Source organism: Myotis davidii, unplaced genomic scaffold (genome assembly GCF_000327345.1).
Source record: "Myotis davidii unplaced genomic scaffold, ASM32734v1 scaffold604, whole genome shotgun sequence".
NCBI classification, from domain to species: domain Eukaryota; kingdom Metazoa; phylum Chordata; class Mammalia; order Chiroptera; family Vespertilionidae; genus Myotis; species Myotis davidii.
Window position 1 is genome coordinate 622,583 of NW_006294875.1, and position 8,724 is coordinate 631,306.

At 39.1% G+C, this 8,724-nt stretch overlaps 1 pseudogene; it reads right to left on the bottom strand.

Annotated features, from left to right (window-relative positions):
• Positions 1–5,065: 5,065 nt before the first annotated feature.
• Positions 5,066–7,567, bottom strand: LOC102758481 (annotated as a pseudogene).
• Positions 7,568–8,724: the final 1,157 nt, after the last annotated feature.

Consider the following 8,724-nt stretch of genomic DNA (forward strand, 5'->3'; position numbering starts at 1 on the left):
TACCTTGCATTATAGTTGTATTGGACAACGCTATTCTAAACCTTGGTTTTCTTATCTGGAAAATGAGGGGGATAGGCCAGAGATTGGTAAGATCCATTCATCTCTTCCCATACCTGACTCATTGTGATTGACTACCCAGCAATGTGAACCATGGTCAAGTTAATGCAGCAGGCACTATCAGTGTCCCATTCACATTTCCTTAGCACTTACCATTCTAGTACATGCTGAAGGCATCTTACTTCATGCACCTATAGCTCTTCCCCTTAGGGTTCTCTATCAACCTCTAGGAGCAGAGGCCAACAATGCCTCCAGGAACAGCCCTTAGCTAATGATGGATGGGAGTTGGAAGATAAATACTCTAAGTTTTCATGCCCCTCATGTGGCACACTAAAGTGTGTTCTACACAGTTCCCAGAGTTCCCCAGCAAATTGAACCTCAATACCTATAATGGTGCCCTGCTCAATAACAGTCTTTATTGGTTTTCTTTCCTTCTCTATCTCACTTCCTCATTTCCCTAAGTGTTTTCTGGCATCACCTCCTAAGAAAACTACTACACTCATATGTTTTGTTTCAGAGTTTGCATCTGGGTGAGTATAATTTATAGTAGTCAATTATTAGCCCTATAAGGTAATATTTAAAGGCACTGTCCAAGAGCTTTTCAATGGCTTCTCCTATTTTATCAGCTCATCATCATCTCTGGCACATTAACCAACAAGTAGATGCTTAATGTTGTTCTTGGTTTGTCCCATCCCGCAGAACTGCAGACATACTTGGCACTCTCTCCTTGCCTTCCCAAACACAGTGCTTCACATGAATTGGCGCTTTCAGCTACATTTTTTTCTACATTAATTATTTCTATTTTAATACTAGTTTCCAACCTCAATTTTCATCAGACTGAGCTCCTGGTTTCATTTTCTCCTAATTGCAATAAGATGCCTAGAACATCTTAGGCATGATGGGTCCTGGGTGGGTGTAAATTGTTTGCTGCTGTTGAAGACACTCTGGGAGGGAACCTTCTGGGATATGACAGGAAGTTGTTCCAGATGTCAGAAATTCAATGCCAAAAATAAAAATAAGCTGCCTTTACTAAACTGATCAGGGCCTGGCATTTCAGAAATAAGAGAGTCTCTAGGATGAGCCAATTCTGAAATCTCTGGAAATGGCTCAGAGATACAACAAATATATGGCTTAGGAGTGTTCTGGAAGCTAGAAGATGGATTGTGGACATTTAAGAAATCATTTTATCATGTCACATCAGGAATTAGAATCTTAGAAGAGCATGAAGGGATCTTGGGTCTTCTTATCCACCATCCACCTTCTAATTTTATGGGTTAGAAACGATGAGTCCCAGGGAGATGAAATAATGGGTCTGTAGACATACAGGTAGTGAACTGAATCTAAAAACAGGTTCAAAGCTTTTTCCATAACCTTGGAGCACCACCCCTAGTCTTTGTACAGAAAAGCCAACAATTCCAGACCAGAAACCATTGCTCCCATCCTCATCACCAGGGAGGACTACAGAGTCAGGACAGCCAAGGAAAAGACCAGGATCCTCAGAGCTGTTTCTTGGCTGCACAAGGCAATGGGAACCACATCTGGTAGCTCCCCATGAGGGATTACCAAGGGTTTATCTAGAGGGCTCATATGTGAAATAGACTGCACTGAAAATTAATCCAACTGCTGAAGCAGCATAAGAGCTGGAAGAGTATTTTTGGCATACTTCATGGCTTTGGGCTCTGAATCAGTTGTAGACTTGGGCTCTGCTCTGAAGTTATTTATGATTGAAACAGTGAAGACAAGGCAGACAAGCAAATGTTTGGTTGAAGTCTGGCATGTCTTCCCCCTCCCATTCCTGGAATTCTGCAATAATTCCATGAATATGAATTGTATCTTATCACAACAATCGTAAGTTCTTTAGTGATAGAGATCATATTTTCATTAATTTATTCATTCAATAAATTTATTAAATACCTTCTATGACTCACTAGGGATGGGACAGAAAGAAAATGTTGTCTTTAAAAAGGTATGGGTGTGTCCATATATATGGGGGAAGGCAAGAGCCTAATTTTCTTTTATTCCTTGGTATAAAACTACTTTTACATGAGCAAATGAATTAAATTGCAACCCTTTTGTACAAAGCAGTGAACAAGGAATTGAGCCAGAAACTGAAAATTACTTTAATTTTGTAATGTTTTCTTTTGAATGTGTGCTCTTTCTGAATGACCAGCATCACAACCCTATATACTTAGTGCAAGTTAACTTCAGTTGTCAGTTTTCTTAGTTAACTCCTTCCCATCCCCCATTTATTACATTTTCTTCTATATTAAAGCAGTTGAAAAAGTGCTAGTCTCTGAAAGGGATTAAGTGGGTTAATTAGCATTTAAAAGCCCCTTTATTTAGTCAGTATTTACCCCTCTCCCCATTTTGTGAATGGGAAAGTGAGATGAAAAACTCCAGCTATATGAGAATGCCTGAGACTGAACCCAGCCAGCCCATTCCCCAATCAGATTTGGAAATCATGTCTTTAGTATCAGGTTGCTTGTGAAATCTTTGTCAAACCTCTTTTTGTACACGCTCATAAATAATACTTCCCAGAGTATCAGTAATAGTCACAAGACACAGTTGATGAATTTCAATAACTGGACTGCCGTGGAGAAAATGAATGGACTGTTAATAGGATCTCTCTTGAATAATAGCTAAATTATTAAACTGTAGTGTGGTGGGTATCACTTCCTTAGTGAGGCAAATTAGATTTGAAGGTGCCAGTGTGAATGTCTCAGGAATATTACATTGCACAGCCCTTTGGAAAGATTTTTTCTTTCTGTTTAGGAACTTTTTAAAAAAACTTTATTGTTGAAAATATTGCATATGTTTCCTTTTCCCTCACCAACCTCTCCTGCCCACTCCCGCCCCACAGCACATGCCCTCAGCCCCCTACTGTCTGTGTCCATTGGTTATGCTTATATGCATGTATACAAGTCCTTTGGTTATCTCTTACCCCTCTCCCACCCTCCCCTGCTTTCCCTCTGAGGTTTGACTTTTACAGCAGCATAGTATTCCATTGTGTAGATGTACCACTGTTTTCTAATCCATTCATCTGCTGATGGGCACTTAGGCTGTTTCCAAATCTTAGTTATGGTAAATTGTGCTGCTATGAACATAGGAGGGCATATATCCTTTCTGATTGATGTTTATGTCTTCTTGGGCTATATTCCTAGAAGTGGAATTACTGCATCATATGGGAGTTCCATTTTTAATTTTTTGAGGCAACTCCGAACTGTTTTCCACAGTGGCTGTACCAGTCTGCATTCCCACCGGCAGTGTATAAGGGGTCCTTTACCTCTACATCCTCTCCAGCACTTGTCCTTTATTGATTTGTTGATGATAGCCATTCTGACAGGTGTGAGATGGTACCTTATTGTCATTTTGATTTGCATTTCTCGGATGATTAGTGACTTTGAGCATTTTTTTTTCACATGTCTCTTGGCCTTCTGTATGTCCACTTTCAAAAAGTGTCTATTTAGGTCCTTCACCCATTTTTTGATTGGATTGTTTATCTTCCTTTTGTTTGGGAAGATTTTAAACGTTCCTATACATTTCCATAGTTTTCAGCCATCTCTCCTTTACCAAAGCTCATGCTTATTTCTATTTTTCATTGGCTTTTATTAGTAGAGGGTGTAGCAGACAGTATTGGTTTTCTGACACATCTCCTTGGTATCCACCTCTATACCAAAGGCTCTTTCCTGAAAACACTTGCACTGCCTTTTCTAGCCCTGGGGGCATCTGGGCCAACCTTCAGGGAAAACCTAAAGTGCTGGAAACTAATCCCTTTCTGGCTGCCTTCATATAATGATGGCTGTGAGTTGGTGGATAAATACCCAGCTGCCTCGCCTCAGTCCTCCATCGGAGCAACGATGAGGTGTGGTAACTGGGGTACGGGACAACAGTGGGTGCTGGGAGTTTCCCAGTAGGACTGAGCTCCAGTGAACCCCAGGGTTTTATAATGTTCCCTTTGTTGGTTGTCTTCCATTTCTGTCTCAATTTCCCTACTGGTGTTTCCTAGAATTACTACCCAAAGAAATGACTTGCACTCAAACCTTTCTGTTAGGTTCTTGTTCTAGGGCAACCCACACCAAGACAGAAAGTGAATATGAAAATATTTCCTCACCAATTATCATGTAGCAAAGGCAATATTTTATAATTCCCTTTCACAGAACAATTTTGCCAAGTCCCTTGCTCTTACCAGATGGCTGCATGTTACTTTGGGAAAGCTATGAACTTTGGGGTTAGGTTTGATCTTGAGTTCAAATCCTGCAGTTGCCATTCACTAGCTGTGTGACTTGTGTGACCTTGCTAAAGTTATTTTGCCTCAATAAACCTCAGTTTTCCCACTTATAAAAGAGGGATAATAATACCTCCCTCCAGAATTGTTAAGAGGATTAACTACATAATGTACGTCAACCGCTCAGTACAAAGCTTGGCATATAGTAGCAAACCAATAAATGTCAGTTCTTTGCCCTCTGATGAGTTGCTCCACAGTCATTACCAGTAGAATGTAATGTTCTTGTCCTTGTAGCTTTTGTCATGAGAAAATAAAGCAAATAAACACCCAGGGCAAGACTATATCAAGATTCCAAGCTTCATGTGATTGCAAAACTATAGTAAAAATAACTATGAGGGAAACCTTATTTGGCTAAAAAAAATTTTCCAGCCTACTTGTTAATTATTTTTTGAAGAATTTCTGGTGTTCCAGAACTAAACTGAATTGTGTTAGTATTTCACCCTTATATTTCTATGACAAACAAAATAGTTATAATAAGCAAAAAACAACCAAAATAAAATAAAAATGGAGAAGTGTATAAAACTAAATATATAACTCAGCTCTAATAGCTGAACAGAGAAGGAATTAAAATAATTTAAAGATCATAAGTGGATGATAAAGTATAAAGAAATGAAAACTTTACAGACTACTTAAAACCTAAAATAACTGAGTATTCAGAAACTAAGCAGATGGATCAAGGATGGTGAACAGCCAACAAGCTTTATAGATGAATTTGCATGTTTTTTAGCTGCTCTCCATGCCACCCAGCTCTGAGGAGAGCCTGACAGATATTGAACCAGGTTAATGCTAGCAGCAGATCCAATGATGCTAACCTGCTTATCACTAGATCCTTCCTACTGGGTTTGCAGTTTTGATCTGTGTCCTAAACATCAGGTAGATCTTACTGATTTTGGCACTCTAATTCCCTATTATGCAGCCATTTAAAATGGTGAGTTCACAAATAGTCTTAGTAGATGCATCCAAACTTGCCCAATAGCCTTTCACTTCTAGAGAGTGGATTCAATGTCATTGAATACAAGGTTGTCATAAATTATAGAAAAACAAGACCTTTGCATTGCCCACAGGGGCAGTTTGGTCAAATGTGGTGGTGGAATTGCATGCTGTCCTTGAACGGTATAGGCCGCCAGAGGGAGTCTCTTCAGGTCAGTGTTGAGGCACATGTATGGGGTGGTGTGGGCAAAGCTCACACATTGCTGCCTATTCTGTACCTGTCCTGACCACCTGCAAAGATGACCAGAGAGCTGGATGGCCTTCAGGGTCAGAGTGACTTCAACATGACCAGACTGGTATGTTTAACACACTCACTGATAGATTTTGAATGCCAACAGTTGTAATGGCCTGCTTAGTTAAGTTGGGAAGCATATGCCCTGCTACCTGGACGTGAGACCCTATACTCTCTCATCAGATATCCTTAATGTTGAAATCACCTTTCCCAATGAGACAGCCAACAGGGTCTACTGGAAGTTGTTCTATTGTGCTGATGTCCTCGTCCAGTTTGTCAGTAATCATAGTAAAGGCTTTAAAGATGGTGTTAGTGCATCTAGCCAAAGTGGTAACTCAGCAGAATTCCCTTATCAGATGTTGATACACACACCTCTCTCTCCACACAACATCTTAACTGATCCACCTTTCTTTCTGATAATACTGTCAACTTTCTTCCCATGCATAAGAAGCTGGATAAAGACATTTAATTCACCTTCAATCATACCCTCCATCCCCCTGCAAGTTGCCTGCCACCTCCCAGCTAATTCCTATTGTTCTTCCTCTGGCCTTCAGCCATTCCCCTTCCCACCCACTCCCCTTTTCTTCTGAGCCTTCAGTTTTTGGTTTTCACCACTACCAGTGACCAAAGACTTGAACATTTAAAATCCAGCTTCCCAGACATGGAGACAGGTATGATTATTAAAGGAAACACACAAAGCACTGAGCATAAAGGGAAAGCAATTGAAATATTTGATTAAATTTAAATGAAGAACTTAAAGCAAGCCTTAAAGTGAGAGAAGACATTTGCAAATCTTACACCTAACAAAGGACTTTGATTTAGAATAAAGGACTCCTATAAATTAAGAAATGGAAACTGTAGAGAAATGAGCAAAGGCCTGAACAAGAACTACATAAAAGAAGATATCCAAGTGATCAATAAACATAATAAAATATGCTCAACCTCATTAATCAGAGAAATATAAATTTAATTCTCCAATATACATTGAATAGATTGGAAAAAATGAAAACATCTAACATTACCAAGTATAAAATAGGGTGTGGAGCAACTGGAACTCTCATACTCTGTTGGTAGCAGTGTCAATTGGCACCCTCAATTTAGGAAAGAGTTTGACATTATCTGTTGAAGTTGAAGATACTTATATCCTATGCCCCTCCAATACATACTGTGTAATTCCATTTATATAGCTTTCAAAAACAGACAAAAGAATTCTATATTTTAGATATGCATACTTAGGTGGTAAAATGATAAAACAGTGCAAGGGAGTTAGTACCATAAAGTCAGGGAAATGGTTACCTCTGGGGAGGAGGAAGGAATTTGTAATGGGCAAGGAGTACACAGGGGTCTAGCGAAGGGTTGGAAGTGTTCTGTTTCTTGACCAGGGGGTAGTTACAATAGTGTTTTGTCTAAAATAATTCATTATGCTGCGTGTTTGTGCTCCATGTACTTTTCCATATGTGTGCTGTATTTCATTAAAAGAAAGTTAAAAAAATTCTCAAAGTGTTCGCTGAGAAACATTAGTTTTTGAGATTTTAAATATGTTACTCACAAAAAGGGTTCCATGGTCAAATACATTTCAGCACTGCAATAAATGAAGATGAACAGGTCTTTAATAGGCCAAGGTACATTGTGAAATTCCAAGAGAGGTCAAGAGTATGCAATGATTTATGTGACCACAGAACACGTTTCCTAAGGACTGTCTTATGGAGCACATACTTAGGAAAAATAGATGAAAAAAAAAACCATAAAGTAAGTCCTAGTTTCATGAGCTAGTTGATCTGATCCAACTGAGGGCCTTAGAAAATTTATGCAAAGCATGAAATGCAAAGATGCAAACAAATGAAGTTTCAGGTGGTGCTGACCTGGAGGCCATCACTATTTTTCAAATTCTCATAATTTCAAGTGTCTACTCAACTGATCCCAAGCATTGAATAGTGAGAGGTCAGCCCATACCCATTCCCATACTTTCTGGCTATGTTTGTTCTAGTTTTTATAGTCACCATGTTGACAACTGTGTGTCTGTGGACAGATGAACCACCTCAAATTCGCTCACTTCTTGTTTTGTGTCAACGTCAGTTACAGTTGTCTACAAGCAAAAGTATTCTGATGGGATCCAACATCTGCCCCAATGCTGGTGCTATAACTCTGCTATCACTGGGACACTATATCTTTTAGCTTTCACTGTATAACAAACTTCCCCAAAACCTAGTGGATTAAAACAACAACCACTATTCTGTGCTCTGAAAATTTGGACTGGGCTCAGATGGATGAGCCTTCTACTGGTTTTAACTGGGTGTCACCCATGTGTCTATGGGCAGCTGCTAGGATATCAGCTGGCAGTTAGCTAAGGCAGCCATATGAGGTCCAGCCATGAATTTTTCTCATCATCCATCAGGCAGCCCTGGATGGGCTTTTTCACATGACAGCTATAATAAGAGTCCTAAGAGAAGCAAGAGAGGAATAGCCCCAAAGTGCAAGTGCTTTTTAAATCTTTGCTTGCATCACACTTGTTATTGTCCTTTTGGCCAACAGATCACATGGCTAAGTCTAGAGTCAGTGTACAAGGAGACTACACAAGGGTGTGGATACAGGGAGACTTGAGCAAATTAGGAACCTTTTATTACTGCATCAATCTGCCAAAGGTACTTCTGGCATCATAGCCATTTGTTATCAAAACTATCTCTAAAATTGATATTGATTTATGATACCTCTGATACCAGTCAAATTTACTGCCAAGTTGATTTTTAAAAACAAACCTATTCAATAGTCTTTTAAAGGAATGATCCAAGTAGGAAAGGCTGATTAACATAAAGATCTACTATATTTCAAAGATATGGTGAAATGCAAACAGTTTCCCCTAAGAAAAGTGTGCAAGATGATTATTCAAGAAGAAATTTAATTATGACCTAAAAAGGCAGAGGGATTCTAGCAGATAGGGATTAACTTTAGATTACATTTTTACAGAAATACAACTACTATGACATTTCTTTTAGTTTCACTTGTTTTTGTTTAACAAAATCTGTTTGTTGTTTTTTTCAACATGACTGTCTTGTTTACAGTTTAACTGTTGCATATGTCAAATTATTAACTAAGACTGGACATATTAACCCTGACTATTGGAAGAGAAGAAGTCTGTCATGTAGGTAATTATGGCTGTGGG